This window comes from Pelodiscus sinensis, chromosome 25 (assembly GCF_052426305.1).
Source record: "Pelodiscus sinensis isolate ZL-2025 chromosome 25, ASM5242630v1, whole genome shotgun sequence".
NCBI lineage: Eukaryota > Metazoa > Chordata > Testudines > Trionychidae > Pelodiscus > Pelodiscus sinensis.
The window spans coordinates 3,594,261-3,606,650 of NC_143076.1; the positions used below are offsets into that span (position 1 = coordinate 3,594,261).

General features: G+C 43.5%; 1 long non-coding RNA gene across 2 annotated transcripts in view; it reads right to left on the bottom strand.

The window, feature by feature from the left end:
* LOC142824432 (uncharacterized) overlaps window positions 1-12,390 on the bottom strand; it is a 70,535-nt gene that overhangs the window by 38,563 nt on the left and 19,582 nt on the right. For both annotated transcript variants that reach the window (XR_016347818.1, XR_012899306.2), the window contains exon 4: window positions 11,239-11,297. This is a non-coding gene — a long non-coding RNA (uncharacterized LOC142824432). The remainder of the gene's footprint in view (window positions 1-11,238; window positions 11,298-12,390) is intronic.

The window sequence follows — 12,390 nt, forward strand, 5'->3', positions numbered from 1 at the left end:
AATGATCTACATGATGACGAAGGGTTCCTCAGCCAGTACATGAATACTCTGGCCTTTAGGAGGAGACTTAGTTAAGTGAGTCTAAGATGTAGCCACACCCTAACATCTCAACAATCACTTGACCACTCAGACCCTTACAGTTTCCATGGAGGATCATTCACTCCCTTTCCAACCAGCTATCATCTACTGAGGACTCAGAGGCTATGTCTACACTGCAAAGTTTTAGCACAAAAATGGCCGCTTTCGCGCAAAAACCTGCAGAGCGTCCATACCTCAAATGCGCTTTTGCACAAGTAAATCAGCAGTAAAACGGCAGAACAGAAGGCTTTTCAGAAGGTAAACTTCCTTCTGTGAGGCTCAACTCCCTTTTGTGCTACAGCTATTGTGCAAAAAGACAAGTATGGACCCTCCAGAGGGGTTTCGTGTGCAAGAAATCCCTGTGGAAAAAAGCATCTGTGAATAGCCATCCGAGCTTTCTTATGCAAGAGCATCCATGAAGCGTGGACGCTCTCTTGCACAAAAGGACATAGCTTTTGTGATGTGCTTTGAGGTGTGGATGTGCTCTTGCGCAAGATGTTTTTGTGCAAGAACTCTTGCACAAAAGGCTTCTTGTGCAAGAAGCCTACAGCGTAGATGTAGCCAAATATGTCTACGCTACAGAGTTTTGTCAGGAAAACGGCCGTTTTTCTGACAAAACCCGAGTTACATCCACACTGCAATTGTGTTCTTCTGGAAGAAAATTGAAAGAACAGAGGAAGAAGCCTTTTTCTGAAAAAGGAGAGAAAAGGAATCTTGGAAGAAGAGGAAAGAGGAAAAAGCACAGATGCCCTCGTGGCTATTCCGTCCATAGCAATCACAGCTTAAATGCGAGAGAGCGTCCATTCAGTCTGGATGCTCTCTTTCGAAAAAGCAGATTGCTTTCTTGATGTATTTTTGCAGTGTGGATGCTCTTTTTCGGAAGAAGTTTTTTCAGAAGATGTCTTCTGAAAAAAGCTTCTTCCGAAAGAAGCCTGCAGTCTAGACGTAGCCAAACTGGGCCATAATCTAACTTTCTGGTCACAACATCCTCTGGCGAGCAGTTCCACAGGCTGACTGTGTGCTATGAGAAGTACTTCCTTTTGTCTGTTTTAAACCTGCTACCTATTCATTTCATTTGGTGACCCCTAGTTCCTGTGTTATGGGAAGGAGTAAATAACACCTCTTTATTCACTTTCTCCATACCAGTCATGATTTTATAGACCGTTACCATATCACCTCTTAGTCATCTCCTTTCCAAGCTGAAAGGTCCCACTTTTATTAATTCCTCCTCATATGGCAGCCATTCCAGACCCTCGATTTTGTTGAAAAAGATCACTGCCTGCACTGCCTTGATCTAGAATCTAGCAGGTACCCCCTGGGGAGCAGAGGCTAATGTCCTATGAACCTCAGCCCTGATTTCACTCCAACGGAACAGTGTATCAGCGTGCTGGGCAGAAGATGCTATACATAGCTCGCTGATTCCAAGATGAACACCACTACCCAGATCTTTAGTGGTTGCCTTAGTGTAGCCAGACAGGGACGGTTGGCTGACACTTAGCTATCACCGGTAACATCTCATTTACACATGTTGGCTTACCTAGCTCCCCCAAAATTTTGACAACATGCCTCCAGTCTTAAAACTGCACAGAAGGCTCTGATGGACGAAAACAACCTGCTGCACACAAGGCTGACACAAATGGTGCCAACAGGAGAAAAAAAGCCACAAGACTCTTCCCAGAAGCTCTGTCTGTCTTCAGAACAAAAGACCGTCAGCTGCAGTCCCTGATGACTTGACACAATGGACATTGGCCAAAGCAGGTGCCAAAATGCAGAAATTTTGCTTAGCCCAAACCTCAACATCACTGCAGAGCAGGGATTCAGATGGCCAAATGTGTTGTGGAGGTGTGGACAATCAAAAGACTGAATGGTGGACGGCAACAACTTGCTCCCCTCAATGTCTAAATAGCTGAACAATCTACATATCAATCTCAGGGTGTGTCTAAACTACATGGCTCCATCGATGGAGCCATGTAGATTAGGCTGATCGGCAAAGGGAAATGAAGCCACGATGTAAATAATCGCAGCTTCATTTAAATTTAAATGGCTGCCGCGCTGAGCTGACAAACAGCTGATCAGCTGTCTGTCGGCTCAGCGCGCTAGTCTGGATGCTCCCCTGCCGACCTGAAAGCCCTTTATCGACCTCCCCGTTATGCCTCGTAGGATGAGGTTTACCGGGGAGGTCGATAAAGGGCTTTCATGTTGACAGAGGAGTGTCCAGACTGCCCCAATCTGCTGACAAACAGCTAATCGGCAGAGCGGGGCAGCCATTTAATTTTAAATGAAGCCGCGATTATTTAAATCGCGGCTTCATTTCCCTTTGCCGAACAAACAAATCTACATGGCTCCATCGACGGAGCCATGTAGTCTAGACGTACCCTGAGATACATACAAAAGAAGGTCTTACGAACCGGTTGGTGGAAATGGAGTCAGAAATAGTTTTGACAGTGCTCACATTTCAGGTAAGCAGAACTTACTTTAGGGGGTGATTTTCTGAGCCCTTGCACACTCACAGAAGGAAAGGGAGGGCTCTTCTGGTAAAGAATCACTCTAAGGAGAAGAGCCATTGAGCCCATATTCAGAAGCAAGGAGCACTGGCTTCTTCTGAGGGACAAAGCCGCAGGAACATCCTCTTACTAACCTACTATCTGCGGCAGGTTCTGTCTTGCCCACTTTAAAGGCACCACTTCTAAACTTGCCTCATTCCACAGAAAACAGAGAAGGAACTGACCTAGGAACTGGTTCTGATCGGACACAGATGTCATGAGAGCATCTCCACTGGCATCAAAAGAGCTACTCCTGATCGACACCCTATAAACAACATCAGAACCAGGACCTCACAGCTGATGCATTAGGTAATATTGTCCATCTTGCCATGAGATGGGGATGCACCCTAAGCCCTCCAATAAATGCTTGCTCCTTCCTCTGAACCTGATGGTACAGGCCACTGTTGGAAGCAAGTTACTGGAGTAGGTGTCTTTAGCTGAACAGATCTACTATGGCAATTCCTATTCCTGCAAACTGGAAGGGAGATCAGGCGTTGGCGTAAAACGGGAAATAAAGAAGCACGTGATGCTTAAAAATAAGGAACAATTCAGCCACTGTGGTCCCCCCTATTTTAAATGAAGCAGATGTGAGTTACATTTGTTTTGCATTTGTAATTAGCAGGCAGAACAGATGGCAAAGGCGTCGTTTAAAGTGACAGGTTCGATAAAATACCCAATGCCACATTTCACTAGGAGCAAAAGATACTTTTCTCTCTTCTCTCCATTGAAGTGCATCAGAAAAAAATCAAGCCTAGCAAATGTTCACATCAAGTTGAGGGATTCAACACAAGAGCAACCCATTGTATTTTGGATTGTGTATTGCTAGGTGGGTGGGGTGTAAAAAGGGCAACAGCAAATTGATTGCTAGGAGCAACACAATGGGAGATGCTGCCACCATTATTAAAAAGGGACGCTAATAAATATATAACTGTCTCCTCTTTCTCTTGCAATAAATAGTCTTGTGATGAGGCACCAGGATGGGACTCAGGAGATCTGTGTAAATTTCATAAAAACCAGGATGTATGACAGGTTTCATTGATCTAGGTACTTGTAGCCCCTTACCCCATGATATCTGTGGTCAGAAATGTTAGTAAATATACTGTCACAACACCTCTGTATCAGCTCCACTTCGTAAATGGGAAACAGAGTCACAACGCAATTAAGTGACTTGGCCAAGGCCTTTCAGGGGGTTCACAGGAGAGCCAGGAAATTGAACACAATTTCCTGAATCCCAGCCTAGGAATCTTGGTGGACTCTGTTCATGGCATTTTCCTATTCAAAGCAAACATGCTTTCTCAAAAGCACAGCCAAGGATGGAGGCAACATTGCTTGCCAAATATTCATGCTAAGTGCCACTTGCTAGAAGTGCTGATACGTTGTTCCTGAACAGTCTGTTGACAGTGCAGCACAGCCGTCTGCTTGTGTGCTCTGCAATGCAAGGTGTCCGAAAACCTTGTTGGGGGGGGGGGGAAGGGGCCTGGATCCAGAGTGTTTGAGAATTATTTTTGACTGTACCTGATGTGCTTAGTAATGCAAAACCAATTTGGTTTCCCTAACTTAAGACACTCTCACCCCCAGAAAAGCCCCACTAGTCTAATGGCAAGGAACATAGTCATACCTGCTACAAAAGGAAAGGGTAATTCTGATATGATTTTGTTATTTTTAATTCTTGAGCAGTGCTTCACCATTACGGTGAGGGGCACCAGAGAATGATCTTAACACAGTGCAATCAGATACAACTGGGCTACGGAAAAACTTTCCATTAAAAGCATTTGTGGAAAAGAGCGTCTAGATTGGCACGGATGCTTTTCCACAAAAGCACTTTTTGCAGAAAAGCGTCTGTGCCAATCTAGACGTGCTTTTCTGCAAAAAAGCCCCTATCGCCATTTTCACGATCAGGGCTTTTTTTGCGGAAAACAAATCTGAGCTGTCTACACTGGCCCTTTTGCACAAAAGTTTTGCGCAAAAGGACTTTTGCTTGAACGGGAGCAGCATAGTATTTACGCAAGAAGCACTGATTTCTTACAGTAGGAAGTCAGTGCTATTGCGGAAATTCAAGTGGCCAGTGTAGACAGCTGGCAAGTTTTTCCGGAAAAGCGGCTGATTTTCCGGAAGAACTGGCCAGACTAGACACAGCCATGGTCCATAAGAAATCTCTGGCATGGATGACAACAGTATCCAGAGATGGAAGGCAAACACTATACCAAATCTTCCTTCATATTATTGAGCGAGTTTAAAGAGCTGGCTAATGAGTGTCCTTCCAAACACATCAGTGAGAGCGCCAATATTTAGAGGAGGAGTCTGATCCATAAGGCTCCTGGATTTTTTCTGGCCACATGCAAACTCAATTATGCACCTACATCTAGCACAGCAGTGACTTTGTTTATCTGACTCTGGCACGTCAGTCTTCATTGTCAGAAAGATGTATCCAAAATATCCCGTTATACAATACCAGCAATTTAATACTCCATAAAAAATATATCATTTAAGAATGGCAGCAAGCTGGTCCCGGACATCAAAAAGGTTGAGAGACACTCCTACACTAGAGAAAGAATATAGGTTTCCTTCCAAACTGATCTCAGAATGCTGACCCAAACCTTTCTTCTCTCTTCATGAGGTTTTTAAGAACAGGGCAGACAAACACCTGTGCTGGATGATCTAGGTGTGCTTGGCCCTGCACAGAGTGTGTGTGTGTGTGTGTGTGTGTGTGTGTGTGTGTGTGTGTGTGTGTGTGTGTGTGTGCGCGTGCACACGCGCACACACATATGCTTGGACCTCCATAGGGTGTGCGTGCGTGGGGGGCATGCATGGGGGGGTATGAAGTAGATAACCTCTCAAGGTCCCTTCAAGCTTGACATTTCTATGATGCTATGTCACCCACGTAAATGAAGAAAGCTCACTAGCTGTGGAAATATATTGTGCCCAAGCCCTACCCATTTCACAAATGTTTGTATTTTCTGAGGTGATCAAGTTTGTCTCAGTCCATCCCTTTTCTAACAAGGTTCAGATGCTCCTGTTTACCTACTAACTCTGTCACAATTTCTTCCCAGGCCTTTGCCCTAAATGTGTAACCCTTTGTTTGCCCCAAGACACCACCAAGGGCATAGTTGAAGATGCCTTGATTCTACAGGCTCAGGTGACTGGTATTGCTGTGGATGCCTAAAAAAAGGAGTGCATGGGTTAGGTCCAAAGCACCAAAACAGATATTTCTATTCCCATTTCTGCAGCAACTGTAGTAAAGCAACTCTCTCATGTAGCCTCTGTGGAAATGTCCCTCGGGAATCCATATCACAACCACCTGGATGTATCTGAGAGAACTTTTATTTTGTTATTGGGTTCCTAACCCCTGGGAAATTTATTTTGTCAGAACTCTTCACAGGTTACAGAAATAGCATTGGATGCATTTACCTATATCTATATATCCATTTTTCATGGGCATTTTTGTTGTCTCAGGGAGCAAAATACGGAGGGTATGTCTACACTAGCTCGTTAATTCGAGCTAGGTAGGCAAATGAGGCATCCCGAGTCCCAAATGAAGCCCAGGATTTAAATATCCCAGGCTTTATTCGCATGTTCCCGTCCGGTCGCCATTTTGAAATTTCACTAGCCCGAACTCACTGCCGCACGGCTACACACGGCAGTGAAACGTTAATTCGAACTAAGTCCTTAGTTTGAATTAACTATTTATTACTCCTTATTCCACTGTTACTCCTCATTCCACTGTTACGAGGAGCGGAATGAGGAGTAACAGTTAATTCAAACTAAGGACTTAGTTCGAATTAACGTTTCACTGCCGTGTGTAGCCGTGCGGCAGTGAGTTCGGGCTAGTGAAATTTCAAAATGGCGACCGGACGGGAACATGCAAATATACACTGGGATATTTAAATCCCGGGCTTCATTTTCAACTCCGGTTGCCTCATTTGCCTACCTAGCTCGAATTTACAAGCTAGTGTAGACATACCCTGAGAGACTGAATTCCTCACTTTTACACAAATGAATTTCAGTGACTTCAATGGAGTTATTCCTGATTATTACCATTTTCACTAAGTGAAGGACTGGCCCCTGACCTTTGTGATAGTTATGATCAAGATACAGATCCGTGGCCTTCACCCAATTTTACTATCCCTCACACTTAAAGTAAAATAAGTCATCATCTTTTTTTAAAAAATCCCATTGAGTATTTTTCCTGTTTAAAACAAAACATAATATTGATATATAAAAGGGGGTAAAAATTCCAGCAAATAAAGTCCTAGTTTACAAATAATTCCACAATACTGTAATATATTATTTGAAACACATTAACCTTAGAGTGCTACAGAGCATAGCTATGGTATTTCATGGATGGAAGCACATAATACAAAGCAGCTATGTTACTGCAAGATATACCTAATTCGTCATCATAAACCCAGCTGGCTCTAACTTTTTGGACACCTTGTTCCTATTTCCTCTGAACAGTGGAGTTTTAATTTTGAATCCCCTTTTGCCCCCGCAATAATCTGAGAATTTACAAGCAAAAAATCAGACACAATCATGCACCAGAGAAATGCCAGTTTGGATGACAGTCAGCTTTGTTTCAGTTTCAGTCATGAACTGCTCGTGTTCAGTCACTGGTCTTCATGACCCTGCGATTTGCTGACTCTTATAGACAGGAACTGAACAACAACAATCAAAGGCTGGAATTCTTCAGGGGGTGCAATCAGAGGACAAGGGACAAAGGCGGCTTTACGCCCTCCCAGTTCTGGGCTGCTTCCAGTGACCAGTATGGGTTACTGGCCACTGCTCTAAATTATAGCACAGTTGCCCCACAACTACTCTGTAGCTGCTGAGAATCCCCATAGCATTGTATGTTAAAGGGACTCTTTGGCTGCTGCTTATACACCCCCTTCAATTTCTAGGCTTTCAAAGGAGCCTTTGTAGGACAGCCTCTGGGTACGCCTACACTGCAAACAGAGGTATGATTGCAGCATGTGTAGACACATCCCAGCTAGCTGTGATCTAGCTAGGTAAGTTACAATAGCAGTGAAGCTGTACAACCACATCCAAGACCAAACTGCTAGCCCCGCCCGGCACCCATGCTTTCATGGCTTCACCACTTTTGGTTCTCAAGCCAACTCAGGTATGTTGATATGGGCTGTGTTCACACCTCTGAGTGCAGTGCCTCATATCCAGGGACATGGAAATTCTCACTCACCACGGAAGAGGACTAACAAAATAGTTTAATAGGTGATGAGCTTTCGTGGGCCAGACCCACTTCCTCCGATCATTGTCTGGCCCATGAAAGCTCATCACCTATTAAACCATCTTGTTAGTCTTTAAAGTGCTACATAGTTTTTCCTTTTGTTTGAGCAAGACTAACACGGCTACCTCTCTATTACCACTGAAGAGGAGTCTGGGTTCCCTGTACATTGTGGGTCCATAAAAAGGCCACAATGTGAACATGAGAACACCTCTCCTTGTTTTTCTACAAAGAAGGAAACTTAACTACAAAAACACTTGGGCTACGTCTAGATTGCATCCCTTTTTCGGAAAATGGATGCAAACTAGATGTATCGCAATTGCTAATGAAGCGGGATTTAAATCTAGACGCGGATCTTTCGGAAAATAAAGCCTTTTCCGAAAGATACCTTATCCCTTATTTTAAGATTGGCGCTTTTTTCCGGCAAAGCTCCGTGCTGAAAAAAAGCGGCCGCCATTTTTATGCTAATGAAGCGGGGGAGATTTAAATCCCCACTTCATTAGCAATTGCGATACGTCTAATTTGCATCCCTTTTCCGAAAAAGGGATATAGTCTAGACGTAGCCTTGGTGTATCTGTGTCTGTGTCCCACCTAGATATGAATTCTGAAGTCTCAATTCTATTATAAACCTACAGGCTGTGTGTCCAAAAATAGGTCCTAACATCTAGTCAGCAGTCGCAAATATACATGGCTGGATGTTTTAAGAGGTTTTGAATGCTGACAACTCCGGCTAGAGTCAATGACAGCTGCAGGATCTCTGAACATCAGTCCATTTTCATTTAGGTGACTATAAATTCAGCTGACTGATCTAGTTTACCGAATACTTAGCCATGGTACCTTCCACCAGTGCCTATTGAAATCAGTAGGGGTACTGCCAGACTTCAGTTTCAGATGTACGCAACCACCCATATGTTATAGTTAGATTGTCTTCTAATATTATTTACATATGTATTATGCGATAGGAATAGATCTAGTTAATATTTTATATTGCAGTAGCACTCAGATCAGATAAAAATTGTCTACAGATTATATATAATAGAGCTGATGCTCAAACATGTGGGTTTATTGCAAATGAAGGTAAAATTCCCTTTGTGCAGCAAGCTCATACAAGTCCCATGCGTCACTTGTGCTTCGCCAGGTGGTGTACAGATACTTGGGGGCTTTCCACACAGTGTGAATTTCAGAAGAAGGCCTAATTTCTTCACTTGCATTTATGGAACCCCACTAGAATAAATGAATTTTCAAACATGCCACAAGTATATTCAGTGCCTAATTCCCACTGAAAACCTCTTAATCAAGTAATACAGAATTCACCAACAGGAAATCTGCATGGCTCTTCAACCCAAATTTCCCTCATTCTCCATTTCATTCTCCATGTCATACTATTCACTCAGGGTATGTCTACACTACCTCCCTAGTTCGAACTAGGGGGGTAATGTATGCATACCGAACTTGCTAATGAAGCCCGGGATTTGAATTTCCCGGGCTTCATTAGCATAAAGCCGGCGCCGCCATTTTTAAAAGCCGGCTAGTGCGAACCCCGTGCCGCGTGTAGCCGCGCGGCACGGGGTTCGCACTAGCCGGCTTTTAAAAATGGCGGCGCGGCTTTATGCTAATGAAGCCCGGGAAATTCAAATCCCGGGCTTCATTAGCAAGTTCGGTATGCATACATTACCCCCCTAGTTCGAACTAGGGGGGTAGTGTAGACATACCCTCATATAGTATCCATGCCCTTCATCACTGCAAGATCTGACTGCACCATCCTAAGCAATAATTCTTATTTATTGGGAGTCAAGGAGGGAATCTATAGTCAGAGACCAGCAAAGGCCCAGCCCCTCAAAGGTATTTAGGTCCCTAACTCCCACTGATTTCAGCAGAAGTCAGGAGTCTAAATACCTTTGAGGATCCTGGCCCAAATTCTCCTTGAAGAGATACACCCTTCAAACAGCTGTAGGTATTTATTAGGGCCCTAACTTACTCCCATTGACTTCAATGGAAGTTGAACAGGGTCCTTAATAGTGTGTGCCTTCAGGGCAGGGACTCTCTTTGGCCTACATTTCACAAGCCACTAAGAGATATTCCTGAGGAGCCTGATTTTCAAAGGAGGGCATTCTGAAAATGCATTTCTTGGCATTTCTGAAAATCAGACCCTTTTAGGGTCTTAACTTAGACAATTCAAAGTCTGAAGCGCTGAGCATTGCTAATCATGCTTCACAATCAGGTCCTGATTCTACCGGTCCTATTGTAATACAAATAATACTAATCTACTATATATTTGAGTTTGTTTGTCTGAGAACTCCTCCTAAACGGTAAGAGCTAGGACCACAAATTCAGTTCACAGCTTCCCCTTATTGTAACTTAAAGCAAGGTCACAGCAGTGTGGTTGTGCTAGGAAAATAGGAAGTACCTGGAATAGGATTGTTTCTCAGAAAAGAGACAGAATCACCAGGCAAATGAAAGGGGCTGGCTGGGGGTGTCCCACCTCAAGGATTGCCCCAGCCCTGACCCTCCCACCCTCCATGCACCTCCTCTTTAGGGAGGGGGAGGCAAAGCTTCCCCCCCCCCCCCCACACACAGACATTGCTGGCTGTTCCCTTTTGTCAGGGAGTGAGGGGAAAGTTCACAGTTTGCTTCATTCCCCACTCTTGCTAGGAAGCACAGGGGGCAGACAAACCTGGATGTGCCCCAGCCAGGGGACATGCACCCCTTCCCTAGCTGTGCCCACTGAAGGTGCTCTTCACCTGGCCCCAACCTCCTGTGGTGAGAGAGGGCTGGGGTAGTCCTCTCCCCCCGAAGGCAGCCTGCATACTGAGCCCCTCAGCCCCAGTTCCGCCCCACAGCAATGATTCAAATGAAGCAGGTACATTTTCATTTTATTTTCCAATAAACAAAAATGAATTGAGTTAGGAACCTGAGCAGCTAGATCTCACCATTAGGACGTGCTCTCTAATATTTAACCTGCATTTTGCTTTGTTACATTTCATCCCGTCCCCCACAGTCAGACCTTTTGCACAAATTTCTCATGAGATTACACTGGTAAATGAATTAACTTCTGCCCATATAATAATAAGTATTTAGATAAAGGTTTTCCATCTTCAGAGCACAAGGAAAAATTTAATCATCAGGTCGGCATTAACTTATCTTTTGGAACCTACCATAAAACGTACAACTAAAATGAGAAACGGGGAAAATGAAGTGAACAATAGTCTTGGAAATGGATGACAAAATCCAAATGTTCTGCCTCGCTGATGCTAAATTAGGCCTGGTGTTATCCTAGCACAGATAAAACAAGGGAGAGAGAGGTTCTTCTGACCATGCAGACATCTTTCTTTGCTGCACAGTACAGGAGAGCTGTGGTACAAGATAAGATGTTGTACTCACCCTAAACATCTGAGTGGGGAAAAAACACACTCCATTTCTTGATCTCTTCAAGTACAGTCCTGTGAAAGAAAGACTGACATCAATATAATGCAGCGTGTGTCAGCCATAACAACACCGCTACTTTGCCTTGCTCTAGCTCCACTTTCTCTTGGAGGTTGCAAACAGGTGACATGGGGCCATGACCAGTCTGCTCTTCTCATTTTCTAAATGGGGGGAGGAGAGTTCTGGCCATAGGGGCGGATGTCTCTAGGTGATGCTGGTCTCAGAAAGAGGGAGGTGGTAAGCAAAAGTCTGAGAACTCCTGCTCTAGCACATTCTGTCTAAGGCTCTCAAAAAGAGCAGGGGAATTAATGGGTTTTTTTTTGGTTCTTTGGGAATCTTTTTAGAGTTTTTTGACTTGAACTGAAAATGAAAATTTCCAGAACTTTTTGGCAATTCAAAAAAAGTTTACATAAAATAATCTTGAATTGAAGAAAATGTTTTGTTCTGATTTCAAGCATTCTATAGCTTTTTAAAATAAAATTAAAAGAAAATAAATGAGATGACTAAACACAAAGTTATTTTGAACAAAACAAAGATTCATTTAAAAAACATGGTTTTCATTTTTTTGGATATTTGTTTTGTTTTGTTTTCAACCCAAAGAACTCAATGAAACTGATATGGTTTTGCAAAACATTGCCCAGCTCCAATCTCAAACTGACCCGCTAAAAGGAATCAATTCAAGAATTTAAAATCGAATTGCCTTTTCACCATTTGTTTTGCCTGCTTTCTTTGGATGACGTTCATCTCCTCCAGAGGGTCAGCCCACATCTATGTGCCACTAAAGTGCTACTCAAGTCCTACTTTGAGGACTTAAATGGAGAACAAACATCATGCTGGTGTCTCAATGCAGGGCTGAGCGGCACCGTTTTCTGCATTTCAGTGAGTATGAATATCCAAAAACTAATCACTTTTATATTTGTTACACAGTCTCTTACAGCTTACTTTCCAGTAGCACCAAACAGCTTGTCTGTCTATCCATCTACAACACAATGCAGTGCTTGGGACAGAGAGGAACACCACATATTAAAATAATATTAAATATTTAATATTAAAGCCTCACCCCCAAAACCCCCTATTTTCAATGAAATTTCATTCTTTTATTCCCTTAAG